Source organism: Pseudophryne corroboree, chromosome 2 (assembly GCF_028390025.1).
Source record: "Pseudophryne corroboree isolate aPseCor3 chromosome 2, aPseCor3.hap2, whole genome shotgun sequence".
In the NCBI taxonomy this organism is placed as follows: domain Eukaryota; kingdom Metazoa; phylum Chordata; class Amphibia; order Anura; family Myobatrachidae; genus Pseudophryne; species Pseudophryne corroboree.
In genome coordinates this window covers 408,042,974-408,070,382 of record NC_086445.1, presented here as the reverse complement: position 1 = coordinate 408,070,382, position 27,409 = coordinate 408,042,974, and the positions used below count along the sequence as shown (strand labels likewise).

At 42.5% G+C, this 27,409-nt stretch overlaps 1 long non-coding RNA gene and 1 pseudogene across 1 annotated transcript in view; both read left to right on the top strand.

Annotated features, from left to right (window-relative positions):
- Positions 1 to 25,906, top strand: part of LOC135050843 (uncharacterized) — a 32,461-nt gene extending 6,555 nt beyond the window's left edge. Inside the window, exons 2-4 of the long non-coding RNA XR_010241868.1 lie at positions 7,184 to 7,256; positions 9,490 to 9,555; positions 25,783 to 25,906. This is a non-coding gene — a long non-coding RNA (uncharacterized LOC135050843). The remainder of the gene's footprint in view (positions 1 to 7,183; positions 7,257 to 9,489; positions 9,556 to 25,782) is intronic.
- On the top strand, positions 1,563 to 1,680 carry LOC135052501 (5S ribosomal RNA; annotated as a pseudogene).
- Positions 25,907 to 27,409: the final 1,503 nt, after the last annotated feature.

Sequence of the window (27,409 nt, the reverse complement as noted above, 5' to 3'; positions counted from 1 at the left end):
TGGCACACCTATCTTTGTACAGGTGACCCATTCCTCTTTGCAGCACCTCTCAAGCTCCATCAGTTTGGATGGGAAGCGTTGGTGCACAGCCATTTTCAGATCTCTCCAGATATTCAAGTCTGGGCCACTCAAGGACATTCACAGAGTTGTCCTGAAACCACTCCTTTGATATCTTGGCTGTGCGTTAGGGTCGTTGTCCTGCTGAAAGATGAACTGTTGCCCCAGCCTGAGGTCAAGAGCGCTCTGGAGCAGGTTTTCATCCAGGATGTCTCTGCACATTGCTGCATTCATCTTTCCCTCTATCCTGACTAGTCTCCCAGTTCCTGCCGCTGAAAAACATCCCCACCACTATGATTCACTGTAGGGATGGTATTGGCCTGGTGATGAGCGGTGCCTGGTTTCCTCCAAACATGACGCCTGGCAATCACGCCAAAGAGTTACATTTTTGTCTCATCAGACCAGAGAATTTTGTTTGTCATGGTCTGAGAGTCCTTCAGGTGCATTTTGGCAAACTCCAGGCAGGCTGCCATGTACTTTTTACTAAGGAGTGGCTTCCGTCTGGCCACTCTACCATACAGGCCTGATTGGTAGATTGCTGCAGAGATAGTTGTGATTCTGGTAGGATCTCCTCTCTCCACAGAGGAATGCTGTAGCTCTGACAGAGTGACCATCAGGTTTTTGGTCACCTCCCTAACTAGGGTCCTTCTTCCCCAATCGCTCAGTTTAGACAAATTCTAAAAAATGAAAGAGTAACTTTGACTGACCTCATATTTATTGAGGTCAGTCGAAGGGTCACTTGTTTAAATAAGGAGGAATCAGTACTTACAGAATGTTGATATTCTGGTTTCATTCTTCTCATTGAATCCTGTGGAGAAATAGAGAACCTCCGGTAACTTCAGTGGAGAGATAAGAAGGGCTCTCCATATATTATTTTACAGTGCTTGTGGACCACTCCTTTTTTTTTTGGCTCAGTTTAGACGGCCGGCGAGCTCTAGGAAGAACAAAACAAATTAATGACCAGGCACCTATCAGTTACCAGAATATCTGCTGCTCTTCAAAGGGGTATACTCAACCCCATAAAAAAATATATATATATATAGAAAGAACTGGTATGAAAAGCGCTGGTATACGGTATATACTATAGGCTGTACCAAAAACCATGTAAAACTAAGGTAACGGTGACATTGACCAAAATAGCATGTGTATTGGCTACCACCCACAGGTATTTAAATGACTTCAATATGACTGATCAACATGGTACATATAGTACACATCATTGTTTTTGGTACAGCCTATAGTTTGAACTATTTTTCTGCTGTCAATGGAATGGAATAGAGGGTCTCCTATCACTACTCTCTCTCTCATTTTTCTGGGACTCTCATTGGTGATCCAGTGAACTCCCCTACCTACGGTAGTTTTTCAACTGGTATGTTCCGACCCACCACCTAATACCAACAGCAGATCCCACTTTTTACCCATCACACCCAGGTCAAATGACTATGTTAATCTTTTCATGAACTTTCATCAATGATTCTGGAGGAATTCAAATAGGGACTCCTATTACCTACTATCATACCATACTTCATATGCCCAATCTCGTCTGATCTTGGAAGCTATACAGTTTTGGGCCATGTCAGTACCAGGCAGGAGACCACCTGGGAATACTCGGTGTAGCAGGTCGGAGCATCGGGAACACTCCGGTCTAACATTGACAGCAGATTCATCCTTTATACTCTCTTTGCACCTGCTGTCATTTTTGGTTAACAATATTTGTATCACCTCTTTTCCATCCACTGACTTTGATCAGAATTCTGTAATATACGCATTGTTTATTCAGTGTACAGATGATCCAGATCTGCATGGAGAGGTAATAGGTATTCTCTTCAACACAGTGACAACGATCGAAATTATGCTCTATTGATGCTTGTTATTTCTTGCACTGCATGTATTGGATGCATTGCTTAACCACTGCATAGGTGATCCTTTGAAAGATTATAGGCATTTCCTTTATCACAGCATTATGATCAGAACCATGACTTACTGATGCATGATACTTTCTGCATGCTATGCACTGTTTTAGTTACTCTGTGTATAGGTGCTTCAGTGGTATTAACATGAGATATTAAATATTCTCCTTTCTAGGCCCTATTCAGGGCAATACTGGGCATAACTACCTCAGACATGCATTTGTTGAAGTATTATAGCACAATCGTTGCATACTTGAGCATTGAACTTTGGTGATACCCTATGAACTAAGGTGCGCGTTAATAATAGTCCAATTTAGGACTAGTATCATTGTATATAGATTCCCATTACCACTGCCGCAATATAATACACTCTAAAATGTATTCATTTATTTTAATTACTTTCCTAGAGGACAATATATTTTAATGAACTGATTAAAAGGTTAATTTTATATTCCTATAACAATACATACTCATACGAGTTTACTATTACTTTGTTTTGTAAGAGTGCGCCAAACACGAAAGTCCTCTCTTATCTCTTTTTTTTTGTATTTCAAGCTGCAAGAACATCTCAAGTATGATCAGTGGAAACAGGATGCACCTGAGTTCAATTTTCAGCTTCATGGCAAAGGCTGTGAATACTTATGTACATGTGATTTCTTAGTTTTTTATTTTTAATAAATTTGCAAAAATGTCAAAAAAGCTTTTTTTCACATTGTCATTATGGGGTATTGTGTGTAGAATTTTGAGGGGAAAAATTAATTTATTCACATACTGTATAAATATATATACATTATAAATATAATAATATATAATACTTAAGAACTATCCCCCATATTTTTGTCTTTTCTTAAGGGCCATACACACTAGACAATAATTATGACCGATATGGCCGATACAGATGATTGTGAATGATATAAACATCCCCACCACCATGTGGTGTATGGATCCGTGATGAGCGATGTGCACAATGTGACATTGCTCCTCCTCCCGGACCCTCCACGGCAGCGGCTCCATTCTAGGTAGAATGGAGCCACTGACAGGAGCCACACGCTGCACAGCTCAGTCTCCACTCAGCTCAGTCTCCTTATCGCTCACACTGCTCAGCCTCCTGCTTCCTGCCTTCACCACTGCCCCACCAATGAATGCAGTCACCACTGCCCCACCAATGAACAGCCCACATCCACTGTGCCACCAATGATTTTTAACCCACTATTATATATATATATATATATATATATATATATATATAATAGTGGGTTAAGGAGAGGAGGTAGCCACACAGGTCCAGAACTCTGCATTTTGGATATTCCCTATCCCTCTGGACTTTTTTGTTTGGTGTAATTGACTTGATTCTAAAAAAAAATTCCGGTATTTCCCTAATCTTGGAAGACAATTCATAATCCGTTATTGTCACTCCTAGAATTGTGATAATTTTCTACCACATAATATCCTAACCTACAGTGAGAATACCATATGGTTGTAGGGGATCACCTTAAACCATATCCATACTACGACCCGTACCCCTGATGAAGTCCATAACGGACAAAGCGCGTTGGATTTTATGAAAATATTTATGAAGTACTATGTTTCTGTACAAACGAACAATGTACTTATGAAATACTGTACATTTGTATGATTTTAATTTAATGTTTTATTAAAAACATTGTTTTTTGGATCACGCTGGTTTTTAATATTTTGAATTAATACTATTGTGCGCCCTGTGAATACTGTACCTATAACCTATGTTTATCTCCTAATAGCAGGGAGATTTTTTCATGAGGTGCTGCCGAATTTAATTACAGCGCGAGTTAAGGATATTGTTGATCTATGGCCCTCATTCCGAGTTGATCGCTCGCAAGGCGAATTTAGCAGAGTTGCTCACGCTAAGCCTACGCCTACTGGGAGTGTATCTTAGCTTCTTAAAATTGCGACCGATGTATTCGCAATATTGCGATTACAAACTACTTAGCAGTTTCAGAGTAGCTTCAGACTTACTCGGCATCTGCGTTCAGTTCAGTGCTTGTCGTTCCTGGTTTGACGTCATAAACACACCCAGCGTTCGCCCAGACACTCCCCCGTTTCTCCGGCCACTCCTGCGTTTTTTCCCGAAACGGTAGCGTTTTTATCCACACGCCCCGAAAACGCTGTGTTTCCGCCCAGTAACACCCATTTCCTGTCAATCACACTACGTTCGCCAGAGCGAAGAAAAAGCCGTGAGTAAAAATACTATCTTCATTGTAAAATTACTTGGCGCAGTCGCAGTGCGAATATTGCGCATGCGTACTAAGCGGAATTTCACTGCGATGCAAAGAAAATTACCGAGCGATCAACTCGGAATGAGGGCCTATATACACAGTAACAGTATTCATCCCCATTAGTAGATACGGAACTACCCGATTTTGTATCCTTTAGATAAGTCCCTGGAATATAATAATTCCGTGATAACTGAGGTACTATCCAGAGATTTATGCTCTGTACATTGGGCTATATTGGAGATTCTTCTTTATTTTGTGCACTGTTGTGTACTGGAGGTGGGACATTGTGGCATTTAAGTGGCAACATAGAGCTCCTGAGTAATGGAGCTGAGTATGACCGTGTATGGAATATGAGACCTTTTTGTCCTATAGTGGTTTCCGTAGTTCGTGATACCACTGAACATGGCACTTCCGGACGCCGGGCTGTGGAACGCATTGCGTTTCACGCGCGGCGCGATCAGGGGTATGACCTTTCCGAGCTGTGTTGAACAGCGCGGTAGGTCTCTGCTGTTGCCCAGTAAAGTATTCTTGGCTGTGGATAAATGTGCGTTAGCGGGACTTGCACACTGAAGTTGGAAAGTATGAAGGGGTGTTTATTGCGGTCCGCTCCGGTACTTCCGGTTTATGGGTATATAAGACCGGTCTTTTAGTCAGTTAGTTGTGTGGCTGTAGAGGGTGTCAGCATCTCTTGCACTTTGGGTGAGTACTGAATTACATATGGAGGAGCAGTTAGGAGATTTACATACATTGGTGGACATTAAAGGATGTATGAATTGTTGATATTACTTTTACAGTGATTTCCAATGTTGTCTATGTCGCTCCATGACTGTGAGTTTAAGTAACCAAACTAGTAAGTATTACAGTCTATGTTGTCTCACTGGTGGCACTTGGTTTTTGTGGACTATCTAGTCTAACAGCATATGTGGTTTTGCACATGTGGTTGTTTGTATATATGTGTAGATATATGTTTGTATATATATATATGTGCTTAAATCATTTTTGTAGAATCCCGTTTGAAGTAAGACTGACAAACCGTACAGCATATTGACTGTCTGAACATGGCATATTGATTTCTAAGTAAGTGTATGTTGTTACTGACACCCTCTCATATATAACAGCTGCTGCACATTTTTGAAAATCCTATACCCCACACTCGTGTTAAATGATTAGTAATTGGTGCTGGTGTCCACACCTGGCAGGTATGAACAGAGGCATGGTATTTGAAACACCGTGGATGTTAAGAGTTTTTTTGCATGTAAATGCTATCTGAGTGTGGTAGTCCATTCATGTTTTTTGTTTGTGTTTGTTCCTTTAAATGTGTGGTTATTTTGTTTTTATTCTGTTTTTTTGTAGTAATCAATATATGATGCTTTCGAAATAATGTATGTAAATTGAAGCTTATCTTGAGAAAGATCCTTGAATGGGGATCGAAACGTCGACCTAAAGAGCCGAATATCGACTGAAATAAAGCTGTTGTGAACAAACTGAAGTTGATGACTGGTTGAACTTGACGAGTGCACCTCCACATTGTTGGATACCTGTTTAAATATTGTGGATCTACCTGTTGAGGGAGATTTCCACTAGGGAGCACCTCACTGTTGTTTATTTTCTGATATGAGTGCAGGACAATACATACTATATATATATATATATATATATATATATATATATATATATATCATACAAATTCAGCACTCACCTAATATTAACACTTCAAACTGTAATCCATCTGAATTCAGGAATGTTAGTTCCAAAATATTGCAATAGTTTGTTAAGCTGAACAGCCACTTCACGGCCATTCCCATTTGGTCAGTCTCTACACTGACTATCAAAAATCTGAGCATTGCTCTCAGGCATCTTTTGGATTTTAAATGTACAGTATGCTTCTATCATGGGTTTAGGCCCTGTCTCACTCTTTTAAAGAGACAGGAACCACACCCAAGCATATCAGTTGAATTACAGTTTGAAGTGTTAATATTAGGTGAGTGCTGCATTTGTATGATTTTTTTATTTAAATGGTGTGGTCCCAAATACCACTGGCACCGCGGATGTATGAGTGCTGTGGGTTCTAGTCTATTGTTTATATAAAATTTTTGTGGTCGCACTTTTCCTTGCACCCCTATTGTCCATATGTAAATTAAATGTTAAGAAATTCCCCAGGTGTTTATTAACTGATATGCTTGGGTGTGGTTCCTGTCTCTTCAAAAGAGTGAGACAGGGCCTAAACCCATGATACAGTAGAAGCATACTGTGTATTTCAAATCCAAAAGAGGATATATTTCCAGGCTACAAGTGGAAGAACCCAAAAGGAGCAAAGAACTCTTGGAAAGATTTCTGAAGGAAACTGAATTGAGATATCCTCAGAGAGCATCTGGACTTTTTTGTTTATATATATATATATATAATCAAGGTGTGAATATTAAAATATGTAAATAAGGTGCCAATTCCAAAGATATCTTTCGTCTTTCAAATTGTTTGAAAAATTGCTTAGTGTGTACACTCAATTTCGTTTGTCAGGGCTCTGGGAAGTTCGAGGGAAATTGTTCATCTTCCACATTGTTCATCTTTCTCATTGGTCAGGTCTTCAAGTGTGTAGGGCCCTTTAGTTACAGAATGAATGTGGCTACTCAATGGGAAGCCACACAATTGTTGAAGGCTATAAAATGTGGCACCAGCAAAGCAACAGATGAACATCACTTGTAAACATTTAACAGCTAACTGCACTTTTTTTATTTGTTATTGTTTAAACCTCATGTCATCCAGTATAATTGTATCACTTCCTAATATTTACTAAATATATTACCGGTTAATGACACCTAATCTATCGATAGAATGGTAATGCCCACAATCTTACTAATGGTTACAGTATGGTACATAAGAAACCAAAAGGTACAGTAGTTGCTACAAATAATAAAAAAACATCTTGGCTTTAATTACAAATATATATTTCTTTACTTGTAGGCTGAAGATATGAATGCAAAGAGTATTTTTTGTGGTTTTTGCATTTGCTTTTTTTCAAACTTTGGAGAAAAAGGTAAATATAGTATCATTTTAGTATCATGTTATTAATAGTTTTTGTTTAATTTCTGTTTGGTTCATGAGTGGGCGCTATTGTAGAATGACTATGTACTTATTTATTTTAAACTAGTGTGACTTGTATTTGTCTGACTTAAACTATTTTTTCATATTCAGAGCTGGTGCCCCATGTAATAATGTTTTTTTCTTTCCCTGTGCTACTCGGTATAATATTCCCAGTATACCATAAATAAGGGGCAGCATTATATACACTATTTGAGGAGAGTCAGGTCCGTGGATGTCATCACTGTCATGGATATCAGAGTACAGTGGGTGTGCAGCACACCCGGCGAGACGCAGCCCCCATCTAGGCCCGGGGGTCGAGGGAAAAAATTAATTTATTCCATTTTGGAATAAGGCTGTAACATAACAAAATGTGCAAAAAAATAAGCGCTGTGAATACTTTCCTGATGCACTGTACATTGTGGTTCACATGTGGTGACATATACTTGGAAAGATTACATATACAGACACAAATACAGGGAGGGTCATATATATATATATATATATATATATATATATATAAAAAAGAGCAAAAATGACAGCACTCAAAACCATAGTACAGAATGAATAGATGGTGCAAGGCTGTAAAATAACATAAAGGCACTCGCTTTTCCAGCTCATTGGAAAAAGCAAAACAAGCCAGCACTCACGGTTTAGATGAGAAAACGAAGAAGATTTATTCCATATCAAGGCGACAAGTGTACATACAGGCTGTATGTACACTTGTATATACACACACACATTGGTCGAAGTGGAAATTTTGAAGTGGGGGTATGGAAAAGGGAAGGTTGTAATTATGCGCGTGCCTTTGGCGCACTCCAGAATAAGGGAGCATGGGCACTCAAAAGGGGGCGGGGAACCCAAAAGGGGGCATGTCCATAAGTGTAGTGTACCACATCGTATACCCCTTATACACATAATGCACCACAATAGTAGGACCCCTTATGCTGTCTAGTACTGGTGCCCCTTATATATTATGCCACACTGAATAAGCCAAAATTCCCACGGAATGAAACAAAATTTATGTTACACTACACAGAATGAGCCAAAATTCACAATATGCAACACAGTATGAGCCAAAATTCACATTATGCAACATGAAATGAGCCAAAATTCACATTATGCAACATGGTATGAGCCAAAATTCACAATATACCACACAGTATGATCCAGAATTCACATTATGCAACACGGAATGAGCCAAAATTCACATTATGCCACACAGTATGAGCCAAAATTCACATTATGCAACACAGTATGAGCCAAAATTCAGGGACAAGGAGAGTGACAGCTGGGACATAGGGACAGGGAGAGTGACAGCAGGGACATAGGGAAAGGGAGAGTGACAGCAGGGACATAGGGAAAGGGAGAGTGACAGCAGGGATAGTGACAGAGTGACAGCAGGGAGAGTTGCAGAGAGAGTGACAGCATGGAGAGTGACAGAGAGAGTGACAGCAAGGACAGGGAGAGTGACAGCAGTGACAGAGGGACAGAAAGTGTGACAGAGGGACAGTGCCTAATGAGCAGCGGACGGGGCTGTGGTCATTGGCGGTGCAGAGGCTGAAGTCGGCAGCAGTGAGAAGGCCCTTGGCAGCGGCAGTGACCAGGATAAGGACCTGGGCAGTGGTGCGGGGGATAACATGAGCGTCAGCGGCGGAAGACGTGGCTGGCATCAGTGAGGAGAAAGCCCAGGGCAGTAGTGGTGTGGAGATGGCCTTTGGTCTCTATCAACACGGCACCACCATTTGAAATCTCGAGCGGATCGGCAGCTAATCAGGAGTGGTGGTGCGGCTGCTACTGATTGGCTGCCGGTTCCAGTGGTTGACAGCACAAAATTTGAAAGGTGTCGGTGGGGGTCAGTGCTCAAACTGCCAGTATGCCAGTAGATGGGAACGCAGATCTTGCTGTGGAAGCAAGATCTGCGTTCATCTCTGAAAAAAAACCTTAGTTACCTACATTTGCAAAAATATGGTAAGCCTACAGGCCAGCATCAAGGCTTCTCTGATACTGAAGGTCCCTACATTGCATGATAACAGTACTCACTCTTGGCCATACAATTGTCTACTTTAAGGCTACATGATAATATCATATACAAAAATATATCTAAAACATACAATTTATTTTTTACTGTAATCTATATTTTAATAATGACAATGCAATTATAACAGACATGTAATTTGTTTTAACAGCCAGTAGAAACATGACCCCCAGGATCACAGAGCCACCCAAAAATATTAGTGTGCAGGTAGAACCAGGTAAGAATTGAAATAAGTATACTTCTTACATAAAATCTTTTAATACAATTCTGAAACAAGAGATAAACAAAATAAGTTTTTCTGACGTACTGTAATAAAGCTTGTCGTAAGCATACAGGAAGCATATGTAAGAACAAGGGTACTATAGGTGATGACTTTAGTTATCTCCTCCCCTGAAGAAGCCTGGAGAAATAATGCTGCTGACAGTTTGAGTGTGAAGCCGGCTCACCATACGGACCCCAGATTCTCCTGACCCTACTCACTTCTCTAGGAAGTGGGCAGGATGCGGGAGATCTGCCTACTCTTCCAGGGATGTGGAGGTTTACCCAAAATATTGTGAGTCTCCCGCAACTATGTGATATCGTGATCTAGGGCATTAATGTGGTTCATAAAATAGGGCACTATTGTGGGGCACAACATTAATTAAGGCACTACTATGGTTCAAAAAAAGAACTAGGACACAACATTGTATTGGGGCAGGTCCCCTTCAAAATGTTGCTTTGGGGCCCACAAAGTTCTGGCTGCACCTCGGGCTTTGCTGCATTTTAAGACATCCCATTGATCTCAAGTGCTCCCTCCCAACCCCAGGACTAGGCCCACCCAGTCCTTCTGATCTAGTCTGTCTCTGTTTATTCTTCCTCTAATCTCAGAACCAGACCTTTTTCTTTTCTGGAGCTTTGCAAAGATCAGAGAGTATGATAAATCCTCCTCCATGATATTTGCATGATATAGCAGTGCAGTAATGTAGTGTGGGAAGTTAGTGCAGTGATGTATTACTGTGTAGCATAGGGTATACAATAATGTTGTACAGTGATGTAGTGAGGTGAGGAAGTTCAGTGGGGCGCTGAGGTATATAAGGTGCCATGAGAGTCCTCTGAGGCATATAAGCTGTATGTGGAGCAGATGGCATATAAAGCATCATATGTGTGCTTGAAATCTGATAAATAAAATAGTTGTCACCTTACTGTGGTTTTGTCCATGCCCCTTGTCATGCCCCCTCCAGGAATTTGAGAATTGAAAGGAGGTAAGCCTCTCCCTATCACCCACTGCCACTCCCCATCACCACTGCCTCTCCCCATTATTCCCTGGCTCACTTCATATGTTGAGTCTCGGAGCAACACTGCAAATTTCAGACACAGGTGAGTTCACCTCTTGGTGGCTATTGGTTCCCATACAGGATGTCAGTAGACTGCATGGCCACGGGGAAGGAAGATGTTTTAAAATATATACTCATCTTGAGTATAGAATCCTTATTCAGAGTAAAATCAGAATTTTATATTATTACCTTCTCAACTTCGCTGGTTGTGACAACCTCTATTTGCCTACAGAAAAATAGTATCTGATTGCCATTCACCTGGTCGCTCTCTGTACTGTTTGGCAGTCACATATGGCACTGCTGTGTAGTATATTATGAACTCACGGTGGGATGGAGCAGGGGGGCCTAAAGCTAGAGGCATAACTAGGATCTGTCCTCTTCTTTTTTTTAAACTCAACATGTATTAATCATACCCCTAACCACATAGCCATACTCTTCTAAAAACATAGCTCCCACTACAATGTTTTATCGTAATTGTTTCTTTAATTGTTTTTTTTTTCATTACTACATTTGTGTTTTCCCAATTTTATTTTGTGATATTGGTTGCTCAATAGCCCTCTATTTTCATTTGAACATTGATATTTGGTATACTGAGTCATTGCTAGCCTGTGTATCAAGTTTATTTTTTTTTTAAACGCTCACATTTGTCTTCTGTGGTTCACTGTGAGCATGAGCAACACAATCTTGTGGCAGGCTTCATTTGCATTCCCACAATTAGTCAGAATTTGTAATTAGAAAAATAATCATAGTACATATGCCCACAATCAGACACACACAACAAATAAATTAACACCTCTAATTTCTAAAAAGTTTTGAAAAAATGTAGCAGAGAAGACGAGATAGTCTCTCTGCACAGGCTTAATATAATATTTTAAGCCAGAATAAACAAAGAGGATATAAATAGAGGGAATATGTCACCACCATTATGTATAGATAGTGGGCGGGGTAATATAGGTATCTGGCGGTGCCAGTGCTGCCAAGAGGTCTTCTGTGGCCCAGGTAAAATTTTCGGGGCATGACCTAAATGCAGGAGGCATTGCCACGCCCCTTAAAGGAAAAATTAAAAATGTCACTAAAGCCCTGAAGGGGGGAGCAAATTGCCCTCTCAGCCAGGGGCAATTCAAGGGGGGAGAGCATGATCACTGTGATTGCTCCCCCCTCCCCGTACAGCAACAGGCAGAGGCCCAGCATGTTCTGTGCTGAGAAGATGAGAGCTCATGCTGCTGCTGCCCCGTAAGGAGGGATGAAGCAGGGAAGTGGCTGCAGCAGACCTTGCCCCCACCCCCGGGCCCCTCCATCAGGTTTGGGTCCAGTACCCGCTCCCCTACCCCTCTCAGCGGTCCTGGGCGGTGCTCCCCTAGAGTATGATCAATGATTCATAGTAGGGTAGAATAAGAAACTCTTTTTGTGGGGGAACTATGTACAAATAAATTGTTACAAAACATTATCCAATTCAATAAAATGACATACAACATTAACAAGTCCAGTGAAGAATCTCTTCAATTATGGTAGGGTAAATATGATATATTCCTATATCTACCAAATGAGATTGTCTTATTATTGCAGAACTAGGTAGCAATCAATGCAATCTGAAAAAAGTAAATTGTAATAATATAGCACTTATTCTCACATTGTGGTTATAATAGCTGTGACCATCTTTCAAATATAGCGTATGAAATCCTAGCAAACAGCAAAATATATGTGCATTCATGTAACAACAATTTAAATGCTGATGCAGAATGTCAAAAAAAGACACCAATCAGATCCAGTATATGTTATCATCAATAACTCAATTTTAGACTTGTACAGCCTGTGATAATATAGACTTCATTATATACGTGTATCAAAAAATGTCAATAACTGCAAAAGGATAGATATGGTCTGAATAGAGACACATCCCAGTGGGTAGGATTACTGCTGTCTGGTATTTGTCGCTAGGACATTGGATACCAGATGAGTGCACCCTCATACCATGGAGTGAATGCAACAGATATAGTAAGTATAGTGGAAAAGATTCAGCTGAAAATGTGCACAATGTCTGCTCTTCCTCCTCTTAACTTCAAATGTGCGTGCATAGGAGGAGGGAATGAGAGTAGACTAGTGCACACTAAGCTCAATATACAAGACTGCTTCTGCTGTCAGTCTTACCGGGGAATTGTACAATCAGCACCTATGATAAGAGAGCATTAATGTGTTCGGTAGTATCATATCATATTTACCCTTCCATGGGCAGGAAGTACTGAATGAAAAATGCTGTAAACCCCTGTTTACCGCATTTTCTGAATGTACTAAGCCCCAGCCACCGGGTCAGCGACTCGAAGGGGATCACCAGCTTTGCTGGCGATACCCCATAGAAGCCTATGGGCTTCTTTCCACAGTACTGGTAGGAGGAATACAATCAGATCCTTCCCAGCATGCCTTGCAGCCACCCCCGTGCGCAGAGTGACCCCCGGGGCCTAAATCCGTAAGTCAGGGAGCCGCCGGAGATCACGAAGGACAGCTCTTATCGGAAGAGCTGTCCTTCGCAATGCTAATCGCATATGTCACATAGTACACCCTGCCCCATAATTTAAGAAAATCTTGGATTGAATAAAGTTTTTTTAACCATTTATTTGTAAGTAGTGCCCACACAAAAAGAGCTTCTTTCTCTACCCTACCTTGAATCATTGATCAAACTCTAGGGGACCACTGCCGGATACCTATACAGGTTGAGTATCCCTTATCCAAAATGCTTGGGACCAGAGGTATTTTGGATATCGGATTTTTCCGTATTTTGGAATAATTGCATACCATAATGAGATATCATGGTGATGGGACCTAAATCTAAGCATAGAATGCATTTATGTTACATATACACCTTATACACACAGCCTGAAGGTAATTTTAGCCAATATTTTTTGTAACTTTGTGCATTGAACAAAGTGTATCTACATCCACACAATTCATTTATGTTTCATATACACCTTATACACACAGCCTGAAGGTCATTTAATACAATATTTTTAATAGCTTTGTGTATTAAACAAAGTTTGTATACATTGAGCCATCAGAAAACAAAGGTTTCACTATCTCACTCTCACTCAAAAATGTCCGTATTTCGGAATATTCCGTATTTCGGAATATTTTGATATGGGATACTCAACCTGTATTACCCTCTATACTATCTATATATAATAGGGGTGCCATATTCCCTCTAGCTATATCCTTTTTGTTTATTCTGGCTTAAAAATATTATATTAAGCCTGTGCAGAGAGAGTATCCCCTCTTCTGTCCTGCATTTAATCAATTGCCGAGTCAATCTCAGTTTCTTGCCTTCTCTAGCATGGCGACTATATACCAAATTATCTAACATAGCACCCCAAAAAGAATTTTGGGTAGACTTTCTTCTATCTAATACATACTAGATTTTCAGTATGTAAGTATGACCAGTTTTAGTCTCAAGAATGAATTAAGCTCTAAGAAAAAAACAAGTGAGGACATTAATAATATCACAAGCATACCTGACACTCTCTCTAGTAGTAATTGGGAGGATGAATTCAATCGTCTTTGCTACATCCTACAGAAACATATACCCACTACTTAGGATCTAACTACTCTAAAAAAAAAATATATTAAACAGCAAATATCTCCAAGAGGCTTAAGACCTTTGAAAAATGAGTTGGAAAGTACCTTTAGCAAATGTTACAGGAATTGGTGACCATACTCATCAAACACAATCTTTTAATACTTGAAAAAGTAAGAAAAAGAAATAAAGACATTAGTCTTGAGACAAAAGTTAAAAGCCTGGAGAAATGGGAATTGGATAATCAATTTCAAAAGTGTTTTGAAAACAAAACAAAAACGATCTGGAAATATATGAGCAGACTATAATTGAAAGGAAGAAAAACAAGTTCCTAAGGGCTAACAAAGATCACGCCACATGCAATGTGTTTAGGTGGAAGAAAAGAGCAAGACCACTAGCACCTAGACAAACTCCATACCAGTATAGCTCATTCGAACTAGACACCTCTGAAACAGAGGATTCCCAGGAATCATATCAAAGATACGGCTCACATACTGTACATCTCTGCCAACTACACCTATACTCCTGACTCCTTTTTTACGGACACCCGTGGATCAAGGGGGAATTACGAAAATCCAAGAGAAAGACGTGGCGGAGCTGGAAGAACAGGAGGAAAACAAGGTCTGTGAAGGTCACCGATACTCCAGACACAGTCCAAACAGCTACAGAAATTATAACTTTACAGAAAGTAGACCCTTTCCCAATCATCAACCTGTCTAATAGGATACTGACAGAAGAACAAAGGTCACTCCTAAGCAAGGTTCTATCTTTTTCTCCAGTTAAACACTTTGATAGGTTTACATGAGAAAAAGACCTCAATCTCTTATGCCATAAACTCCTACTCATCAAATATCACACTGTGAAGAAGGAAAGACTACAGACACAGGAAAGACATAACAATGATGAAATCCCTCAGACCTCTTTATAATCAGATAAGATTTCACCATCTATGAATGCACTAGATCAACTCACTATGGAAGAACTTAAAACTATTGATAATCTAGAAGAACGCTGGGACCCTCTAATAAATACACAAACAAGGACAACCACGCTAGATAGACCACAATACATGAAATGGTCAATTTTCTTTCCCCGAGATAACATATGCCCTGTAGTATGAGTATTCAAGGAGTTTGTCTCTAAGGAGTTTAATACCCTGTTTCTCAAACAGAAGAAAGAACCCATATTGAATGACAACTTAACGAAAGCGGATAGAAGAGCACTTGAAGAAATCAGATAATGGGATTGGATATTAATAAAGCCTTTAGATAAAGGGGGTTATATTCTATTATGGCCCAAAGAGATGTATGAGGAAGAAGCCATGAAACAACTAGCAGACAACACCTGCTATAAATGATTGTTGTTTAACCCAACAGATAACTTCCTATGCTTCTATAACCGGATGGTCAAACAAGCTCTAAAAAGTGGAATTATTAATCATCACAAATACATTTTTTGGGAAGTGACTACCCCCAAGACCCCGATATTCTATCATTTGCCAAAAGTGCATAACAACTGTAATAAACCACCAGGTAGAACAATAGTGTTGAGTAAAGGGGAATTCTTACAGAACATTTAAAGAGGATCTGTTCCAGCCTGACAAATCAAGCTTCACACGAGGGGTTATAGTCACAGAAGCATAAAGAGGGCAATATACATGACCTCCAACATGGATAGGGAGACACTTACTGATGTGATGGATGACACAGAATTCTACTTTCTACCTGATATGACATTATCTCTGATCTCTGATTAAGGTTACCCATCCCTCAGTAGTAGTATTAGTACTATGAAGAACCTCCTGCCTAGGATTATGTGTATCTCTGCATTCCCATACATAATCCTTGATATGGCACTACCCCACTTTATACAACTGGCATTACATTTTGTATATTTTTCTTTAGTTTTTTTTTTATGTATTAATATTTTTTGCAACTCATACTAGCCCTTTAAACTTCCAGACCTCCAAATATACATTATATGGAATTAACGACATATCAAATATCGGGGGTTCCCGTGTACACAGTGTATTATATATGGAATACCAATTCCCCACTTGTCATGCAACACACATTGTCCCTAAAGACAAAACTTCTACACATACGGATATATATCATCTTAAGAAATTACCGACATAGCATAGATCAGAGATTCCCTTAGGCATAAAGTGTTATGTATGGTATAACAAATCCCCCATCTCTCATGTTGGACAGTGGGGGCTTTTGTATTCGCCCGCTCCAATTTACATAACTATTGTTAATAATTAAAAAGAATGTGGGTTCATTCCACTCTTCTAATTTACTGATTCCTTTGATAATATTATAGTGGCATTCCTAGGGAATCCAGTGCATATCCCACATATAGCTATCATTACAGTGATGGTCTCATCTGCCAATCACAGAGCAGCAATCTCGGAGAACACATGACACACTTAATGTGCAAACATGAGCACTCTCAATTGATGTACTCGTCAGCCAGTGACAGAAGTGTTAACCTTGGGGAATCTATGACATAGAGATGACCTGATGTTGAGTGGTGTTCTCATCCACCAATCACACACTGGCAATCAGAGAGAATCCATGATGTTCTTTATGCATAAGACATGGCTAATTCCTTTATCCACTTAACACTGAAAGAACATTCAGCAAAGAGACTTCTGATTGGACACTCACTACAACTAATACTGACCCTACTCCTGGACATGGAAATCACTGTGACCAAATGGTAAATGTATCATCTGTCATTATAGGGGAGAAGTTGTATCAGTCCACATTATGTGTGCTATACCGCTTCTCCCCCATGTATGATGGCAGTGGTGTGTGCACAGTGTACCCCTGTCCATATCGGCGCTGCTATCTATAAGATAGTAGGCCCATATGTGAGGGCAATGTAAGAACGGTCAGTCGCGCTGACTATTCTGATACCTACAGCTATCGATATCGACAGCTGCAGGTGGCAATGCCTTATCTCCACATTAGGGACAGAGCTATCCCTGGCTGTGGTTGTTGCCAGCTCTGGACTGCGCTGAGGATCTCGCAGGAATAGCAGGAAATGTTATAGCGGCACAATCCGTGCCGCTATAATACATTTACCCATAAGCTACAAATGGATAAAAAAAACTATTTTGTTGGGCAAATGAGATTTCCACAGTGTACACGGCAGGACCTGCACACCACAGCTCTAACTTCAGTTTTCATCTATACTCCACAATTAAGAAATCTCTCTTTTCTCTGCTCTCTCATCGACTGGTGCTGATTGCACAATTCCCTGGTAAGACCAACAGTAGAGTCAGTCTTGTTTATTGAGCTTAGTGTGCACTTGTAAACTCTCCTCATGTGCTTACACATTTGAAGTTAAGAGGAGAAAAAGCAAATATTGGGGGTAATTCCAAGTTGATCGCAGCATGCTTTTTAATAGCAATTGGGCAAAACCATGTGCACTGCAGGGGAGGCAGATATAACATGTGCAGAGAGAGTTAGATTTGGGTGGGGTGTGTTCAATCTGCAATCTAATTTGCAGTGTAAAAATAAAGCAGCCAGTATATACCCTGCACAGAAATAAAATAACCCACCCAAATCTAACTCTCTCTGCACATGTTATATCTGCCTCCCCTGCAGTGCACATGGTTTTGCCTAATTGCTATCAAAAATCCTGCTGCGATCAACTTGGAATTACCCCCATTGTGCACATTTTCAGCTTAATCTTTTCCACTATACTTGCTATACCTGTTGCATTCACTCAATGGGGAAAGGGTGCACTCATCTGGTATCCGATGTCCTAGCAACAAATACTAGACCGTAATAATCTTGCCTGCTTTGTGTGTCTCTATTCAGACTATTTCTATCCTATCTATTATTTGATACACGATACACGTTGTGGCAGTATCAAGGATGAAGCTGATGAACAGCCTATTCTGTGTGTGGGAGGTGGCATCCACCCACACTGAGAATAAAAGAAATGTAGGAAAACACCCAGAGGTTGCCCTTTGCACAGAGCCCAGGTGAGGCTGGAGGACAGCCAGACAGTCCAGGTGGGACTGCAAAGCAAGTCAGTCTGGAGAGACTGCCTGTTGAGACAGAGCCAAGGTGGGGTTGCAGTCAAAGTCAAGTAGGCCTGGCAGCCAGGATTCATACCTGCAGGAAGTCAGGGAGAGCCCTAAACTTTGACACTTTCTGTGGAGCTGTGGTAGCGAACCAAGCCAGGCCAAAGCCTGTGCTACTCTGCAAGGAAGCAGGGTGTGAGACTGAGAGTATCTGTGGCAGTCAAAGCCAAGCAAGGCTGTGAAGTGAGAAGCCAGAGGCCAAGCCAATCCAGTCTAGCTAGACCCTTAAGATATAGGACTGGAAAGACATTGAGAGACTTTGTGTTTGCAGACTAGCTGTCTCATGGTTAGTCAGGGTTGAAGAAGTGAGTTAGTGCCCTGAATGGGCGCTAGGCATATGTTATTTTATTTTCATTTGTGTTGAATGCTGCCGGAAAGCTTCAATATTTCATTTATTCACTGGAGAAGTTGTCTGTGGATCATGATTTAGCACCTAGACCAGTGGTTCCCATATTGTGTTCACAGGAACCCTGGGGTGCCTTGGGTTGGTGGTCCAGAACCAAATCAAATTATTTTCAAAGTGATAGGCAAAACAACTGCTAGTGACTGCCAATCTTAAAGCCTGTGGACAATCAGAAGTCCAACTGTACACCACCACATAACTGAATCTAAGGGTGACAGGTAGGCACAATTTACTTAATTTAATATTTTTTCCAAATTCATCAATAAAAAAACTTTTATCCTAGGGGTGCAGTGAAAAATATGCTGATACTCTAGGGTGCCATGATGTAAGAAAGTTTGGGAACCACTGACTTAGACACTGCACCAATACACCCCTCTACTGAGTTAAATACCCTTATTGTTACAAAGTATATAATGAAGTCTATATTATCATAGGCTGTACAGGTCTAATATTGAGTTATTGATGATAACATATGAATACTGGATCTGACTGGTGTATGTTTCTGACATGCTGCATCAGCATTTAAATTATTGTTACATGAATGCACATATATTTCACTGTTTGGATATTGCTATGATTTGATACTCAATATATTTGGTCAATGTCATACTGTAGACATAGGAACAGTGATGTGCGGTGTGGTGAGGCAGATGGAGAGGCTTTCCTGTCATACTCTATTATAAGCCAGAGATTTAACTATATACAGTATATAAAAATACAAAATATATTAGAAATATCTTTGTATTATAGTGATCATTTTATGGTCAAAACTCTGGAGTAAAATGTCTATGGCAGGCGAGGCAATGTCTCCCCTGCCTATCTTTTCCAACCATCTCTGATCAAAACTCACCAAATTTCCTGCAGTATATACTGCTGCACTGTGTATAATGCCCACATGAACCCTTGGGCTCATATATTGTGTATAAATATGCACTGGTACTAGCCAGTGCCTCCTCAGCCATTTACCACACCGCATGTCCCTGTATAGGAATATACAGTATCATATTTACCCTACCATAATTGAAGAGATTCTTTACTGGACTTGTTAGTGGTATTTGTCATTTTATTGGATTGAATAAATAAGATTTTACTCACCGGTAAATCTATTTCTCGTAGTCCGTAGTGGATGCTGGGAACTCCGTAAGGACCATGGGGAATAGCAGCTCCGCAGGAGACTGGGCACAACTAAAGAAAGCTTTAGGACTACCTGGTGTGCACTGGCTCCTCCCTCTATGACCCTCCTCCAGACCTCAGTTAGGATACTGTGCCCGGAAGAGCTGACACAATAAGGAAAGGATTTGGAATCCCGGGTAAGACTCATACCAGCCACACCAATCACACCGTATAACTCGTGATACTATACCCAGTTAACAGTATGAAATATAACTGAGCCTCTCAACAGATGGCTCAACAATAACCCTTTACTTAACTAATAACTATATACAAGTATTGCAGACAATCCGCACTTGGGACGGGCGCCCAGCATCCACTACGGACTACGAGAAATAGATTTACCGGTGAGTAAAATCTTATTTTCTCTAACGTCCTAAGTGGATGCTGGGAACTCCGTAAGGACCATGGGGATTATACCAAAGCTCCCAAACGGGCGGGAGAGTGCGGATGACTCTGCAGTACCGAATGAGCGAACTCTAGGTCCTCCTCAGCCAGGGTATCAAACTTGTAGAATTTAGCAAATGTGTTTGACCCCGACCAAGTAGCTGCTCGGCAAAGTTTTAAAGCCGAGACCCCTCGGGCAGCCGCCCAAGAAGAGCCCACCTTCCTCGTGGAATGGGCTTTTACAGATTTAGGATGCGGCAGTCCAGCCGCAGAATGTGCAAGTTGAATCGTGCTACAGATCCAGCGAGCAATAGTCTGCTTTGAAGCAGGCGCACCCAACTTGTTGGGTGCATGCAGGATAAATAGCGAGTCAGTCTTTCTGACTCCAACTGTCCTGGAAACATAAATTTTTAGGGCCCGGACTACGTCCAGCAACTTGGAATCCTCCAAGTCACGAGTAGCCGCAGGCACCACAATAGGCTGGTTCAAATGAAAAGCTGAAACCACCTTTGGGAGAAATTGGGGACGAGTCCTCAATTCCGCCCTATCCATATGGAAAATCAGATAAGGGCTTTTACATGATAAAGCCGCCAATTCTGACACACACCTGGCCAAAGCCAAGGCCAACAGCATGACCACTTTCCACGTGAGATATTTTAAATCCACGGTTTTAAGTGGTTCAAACCAATGTGACTTTAGGAAATTCAACACCACGTTGAGATCCCAAGGTGCCACCGGGGGCACAAAAGGGGGCTGAATATGCAGCACTCCCTTAACAAATGTCTGAACTTCAGGTAGTGAAGCCAGTTCTTTCTGGAAGAAAATCGATAGAGCCGAAATCTGGACCTCAATGGAACCCAATTTTAGGCCCATAGTCACCCCTGACTGTAGGAAGTGCAGAAAACGTCCCAGCTGAAATTCCTCCGTTGGGGCCTTCCTGGCCTCACACCACGCAACATATTTTCGCCATATGCGGTGATAATGGTTTGCGGTCACTTCTTTCTTAGCTTTAATCAGCGTAGGGATGACTTCCTCCGGAATGCCCTTTTCCTTCAGGATCCGGCGTTCAACCGCCATGCCGTCAAACGCAGCCGCGGTAAGTCTTGGAACAGACAGGGCCCCTGCTGCAGCAGGTCCTGTCTGAGCGGCAGAGGCCATGGGTCCTCTGAGATCACCTCTTGAAGTTCTGGGTACCAAGCTCTTCTTGGCCAATCCGGAACAATTAGTATAGTTCTTACTCCTCTTCGTCTTATTATCCTCAGTACCTTGGGTATGAGAGGAAGAGGAGGGAACACATAAACCGACTGGTACACCCACGGTGTCACTAGAGCGTCCACAGCTATTGCCTGAGGGTCTCTCGACCTGGCGCAATATCTTTCTAGCTTTTTGTTGAGGCGGGACGCCATCATGTCCACCTGTGGCCGTTCCCAGCGATTTACAATCAGCTGAAAGACTTCTGGATGAAGTCCCTACTCTCCCGGGTGGAGGTCGTGCCTGCTGAGGAAGTCTGCTTCCCAGTTGTCCACTCCCGGAATGAACACTGCTGACAGTGCTAACACGTGATTTTCTGCCCATCGGAGAATCCTTGTGGCTTCGGCCATCGCCGTCCTGCTTCTCGTGCCACCCTGTCGGTTTACATGGGCGACCGCCGTGATGTTGTCTGACTGGATCAGTACCGGCTGGTTTTGAAGCAGGGGTCTTGCCTGACTTAGGGCATTGTAGATGGCCCGTAGTTCCAGAATATTTATGTGTAGGAAAATCTCCTGGCTTGACCATAGCCCTTGGAAGTTTCTTCCCTGTGTGACTGCCCCCCAGCCTCGAAGGCTGGCATCCGTGGTCACCAGGACCCAGTCCTGTATGCCGAATCTGCGGCCCTCTAGAATATGAGCACTCTGCAGCCACCACAGCAGAGACACCCTGGTCCTTGGAGACAGGGTTATCAGCTGATGCATCTGAAGATGGGATCCGGACCACTTGTCCAACAGATCCCACTGAAAGATTCTTGCATGGAACCTGCCGAATGGAATTGCTTCGTAGGAAGCTACCATTTTTCCCAGGACTCGCGTGCAGTGATGCACCGAGACCTGTTTTGGTTTCAGGAGATCTCTGACTAGAGACGACAACTCCTTGGCTTTCTCCTCCGGGAGAAACACCCTTTTCTGGTCTGTGTCCAGAACCATCCCCAGAAACAGTAGACGTGTCGTAGGAACCAGCTGTGACTTTGGAATATTCAGAATCCAACCGTGCTGTTGTAGCACCTCCCGAGATAGTGCTACCCCGACCAACAACTGCTCCCTGGACCTCGCCTTTATAAGGAGATCGTCCAAGTATGGGATGATTAAAACTCCCTTTTTTCGAAGGAGTATCATCATTTCGGCCATTACCTTGGTAAATACCCTCGGTGCCGTGGACAGACCAAACGGCAACGTCTGGAATTGGTAATGACAGTCCTGTACCACAAATCTGAGGTACTCCTGGTGAGGATGGTAAATGGGGACATGTAGGTAAGCATCCTTGATGTCCAGTGATACCATGTAATCCCCTTCCTCCAGGCTTGAAATAACCGCCCTGAGCGATTCCATCTTGAACTTGAACCTTTTTATCTAGGTGTTCAAGGATTTCAAATTTAAAATGGGTCTCACCGAACCGTCCGGTTTCGGTACCACAAACATTGTGGAATAGTAACCCCTTCCTTGTTGAAGGAGGGGTACCTTGACTATCACCTGCTGCGAATACAGCTTGTGAATTTCCTCCAGCACTGCCTCCCTGTCCGGGGGAGCTGATGGCAAGGCAGATTTGAGGAAACGGCGAGGGGGAGACGTCTCGAATTCCAGCTTGTACACCTGAGATACTACTTGTAGAATCCAGGAATCCACCCGTGAGCGAGCCCACTGGTCGCTGAAGTTCTGGAGACGGGCCCCCACCGTACCTGGCTCCGCCTGTGGAGCCCCAGCGTCATGCGGTGGACTTAGAGGAAGCGGGGGAGGGCTTTTGTTCCTGGGAACTGGCTGTATGCTGCAGCTTTTTTCCTCTACCTCTGCCTCTGGGCAGAAAGGACGCGCCTTTAACCCGCTTGCCTTTCTGGGGCCGAAAGGACTGTACCTGATAAAACGGTGCTTTCTTTGGCTGTGAGGGAACATGGGGTAAAAATGCTGACTTCCCAGCTGTCGCTGTGGAAACGAGGTCCGAGAGACCATCCCCAAACAACTCCTCACCCTTGTAAGGCAAAACTTCCATGTGCCTTTTAGAATCTGCATCCCCTGTCCACTGCCGAGTCCATAAACCCCTCCTGGCAGAAATGGACATTGCACTTATTTTAGATGCCAGCCGGCAAATATCCCTCTGTGCATCTCTCATGTATAAGACTGCGTCTTTAATATGCTCTATGGTTAGCAATATAGTGTCCCTGTCTAAGGTATCAATATTTTCTGACAGGGAATCTGACCACGCAGCTGCAGCACTGCACATCCATGCTGAAGCAATAGCTGGTCTCAGTATAATACCTGAGTGTGTATAAACAGACTTCAGGATAGCCTCCTGCTTCCTATCAGCAGGCTCCTTTAGGGCGGCCGTGTCCGGAGACGGTAGTGCCACCTTCTTTGACAGGCGTGTGAGCGCTTTATCTACCCTAGGGGATGTCTCCCAACGTGACCTATCCTCTGGCGGGAAAGGGTACGCCATTAGTAACTTTTTAGAAATTACTAGTTTCTTATCGGGGGAAGCCCACGCTTCTTCACACACCTCATTTAATTCATCAGAAGGGGGGAAAACCACTGGTAGTTTTTTCTCCCCAAACATAATACCCTTTTTTGTGGTACCTGGGGTAATATCAGAAATGTGCAACACATTTTTCATTGCCGTAATCATGTAACGTGTGGCTCTATTGGAATGTACACTAGTCTCATCATCGTCGACACTGGAGTCAGTATCTGTGTCGACATCTGTGTCTGCCATCTGAGGTAGCGGGCGTTTTAGAGCCCCTGATGGCTTTTGAGACGTCTGGGCAGGCACGGGCTGAGAAGCCGGCTGTCCCACATCTGATATGTCGTCAAACCTTTTATGTAAGGAGTTGACACTGTCGCGTAATTCCTTCCACATATCCATCCACTCAGGTGTCGACCCCGCAGGGGGTGACATCACATTTATCGGCACCTGCTCCGCCTCCACATAAGCCTCCTCATCAAACATGTCGGCACAGCCGTACCGACACACCGCACACACACAGGGAATGCTCTGACTGAGGACAGGACCCCACAAAGCCCTTTGGGGAGACAGAGAGAGAGTATGCCAGCACACACCAGAGCGCTATATAAAACAGGGATACACACTAAACAGTGATTTTACCCCTTATAGCTGCTTATATATCACAGATTGCGCCTAAATTTAGTGCCCCCTCTCTCTTTTTTACCCTATGTAGTCTGGAACTGCAGGGGAGAGCCTGGGGAGCGATCCTTCCAGCGGAGCTGTGAGGGAAAATGGCGCCAGTGTGCTGAGGGAGATAGCCCCGCCCCTTTTCCGGCGGGCTTCTCCCGCTTTTTTTATACAGTTATGGCAGGGGATTTTACACATATATAGTCTTAAAGGCTATATTATGTGTTAATTTGCCAAGTAAGGTACTTATATTGCAGCCCAGGGCGCCCCCCCCCAGCGCCCTGCACCCATCAGTGACCGGAGTATGTGGTGTGCCTGGGGAGCAATGGCGCACAGCTGCAGTGCTGTGCGCTACCTTAATGAAGACCGAAGTCTTCTGCCGCCGATTTCCAGGAACGTCTTCTTGCTTCTGGCTCTGCTAGGGGGACGGCGGCGCGGCTCCGGGACCGGACGACCGAGGCTGGGCCTGTGTTCGATCCCTCTGGAGCTAATGGTGTCCAGTAGCCTAGAAGCCCAAGCTAGCTGCAAGCAGGTAGGTTCGCTTCTCTCCCCTAGGTCCCTCGTAGCAGTGAGTCTGTTGCCAGCAGATCTCACTGAAAATAAAAAACCTAAATATTACTTTCTTTCTAAGAGCTCAGGAGAGCCCCTAGTGTGCATCCAGCTCGGCCGGGCACAAAATTCTAACTGAGGTCTGGAGGAGGGTCATAGAGGGAGGAGCCAGTGCACACCAGGTAGTCCTAAAGCTTTCTTTAGTTGTGCCCAGTCTCCTGCGGAGCCGCTATTCCCCATGGTCCTTACAGAGTTCCCAGCATCCACTTAGGACGTTAGAGAAATGTTATTTAACCATCTAATTGTAAGTAGTGCCCCCACAAAATAGGAGTTTCTTTTTCCACGCTACTATGACGTTTTGAAAAAAATTATATGTGCTTACCCATTTTTCCATTAGGTACTTAATTTTTTTGCATACCATCTTAATTACTATGCCCCAATTTGCAAAATGTTTCTTATGTTCCTCTTGCAAACTTTCACAAAATATGAAACCAATGATACACTACATTTTTAAATTGCACACAAATTCTGTTGTAGTACAATATGAAATATTTCAATTTCTTTTCTTTTTTTACATTTTTATGTAGACTCACAAATAGATCTACGGTGCTCTGCTGTGCATGTATTTAACACTTCTAAAGAAGGTACAATTATTTATTGGTTGATCAATGAGCAGTTCCCAGACATGTATGATAATACCCTGGAAAGTAACCAAAGGCAAGTATTCATTTTTCTATTAGTGGCTCTATGACCATTTTTCTATTGTGCGACCGACCAGGGTTGTGGCATCTATAGGTTGCACAGAAAATATAAAGCTTCACACTGATTGAAAAAACATTAATAAGCATAAAGTATTTTGAATGTGATGCTTTTCCTCAATATGGTAAATGTGTTCTCTGTACTCCACCCTCATTTCATAAACTGGACATGCTAGTGACAACATATACATGGAATATATTTGTCACACCCTCCCTTCTCCTGTGGATGTTACTTAACTCCAAAATTCCCCTTTAGTGTTGGGAACAATGTGTGTATAGTTGCGGTGGTTTGCAGTGGTATGTACACACCAATGGAATGTCCTATGAACCGTAGGTGATTTATTGAAGATAGCAGGAAGCAGCCCTTCTCTCTGTGATACACTGGTTAGGTACTGTATATAGCAGAGTGGGGTTGATACAGCTCACCAGCTGGTGACTGTATACAAGGTGTTATTGTCAGCACAGAATGCTGGAACAGCAGTAATGCAGGAATGAATCTTAAGTCTCTTGCAGCTAAATAGGAGATGTCCGTCTCCTACCAAGTCAATCTTATACAGTGACAAGATGATGCCACACATGCACAGTACTAATTATGGTGGCCATCTTTGTAAGGGAATGAAGCCTCCTCGGGAACCAACATGGAGGCTGTGCATTAGCGTACTCCAATATCACAATTATCAAGGACAGTTTCAGTATTCACATGAACATGGGGTCTGATTTAGATTGGAGTAGTTATTGCAGCGATAGCACTTATACATTAATGCAGCAAGAGCGACTATGCAACACCATGAGACGGCAGCATGATGCATGGGGTCATGCAAGCCAGCCACCCCAGATGCACAATGGCGGTGGCACGCCTCTATATTGGAGGAAATGGAGGCTGTCACCCCCTCCTCATCCCCCTTGACATCAGACTGTCAATCACTGTCAGTACCCTGCCGTACTCAATGCTGCCATCAGAAATGGTGGGGCCTGGGACAGATAAAATAGCCCCCCCCCCCAAAAAAAAAAAGTTAATTAAAAATAAATATATATATAAAAAAAATAAAAAAAATGTTTATATGCAGACACGGAACAACACCATGTTATGCCCCTTGCACCATATTAAGTCCCCACAGTAATGCCCCTGACACCATATTATGGCCACACAATAATTATGCAAGTACCTGTTTCATGTAGTTATCAGGGGTTCTGCTCATTGTCAGGGGATTCTTTAATTTCCTCCCCCATTGTTGCCGCTGTTGGGAGGGCCTGGAATGTTCATGCCGCTGCTGCCCGCCTCCGTCTTCGCTGTTCTGCTGCTGTCCCCCGTCCTCCTGCAGCTCTGTATTGAAAACGTTCCTCCCAAAATGGCCGCTGCCTCAGAGGAGACAGTTATTAGACAGAGGGCTCCTCTAATATCTTGAATAACTGTCTCCTCAGTGGCGGCGGCAGCAATAGGGGAGAGGAGAGGACA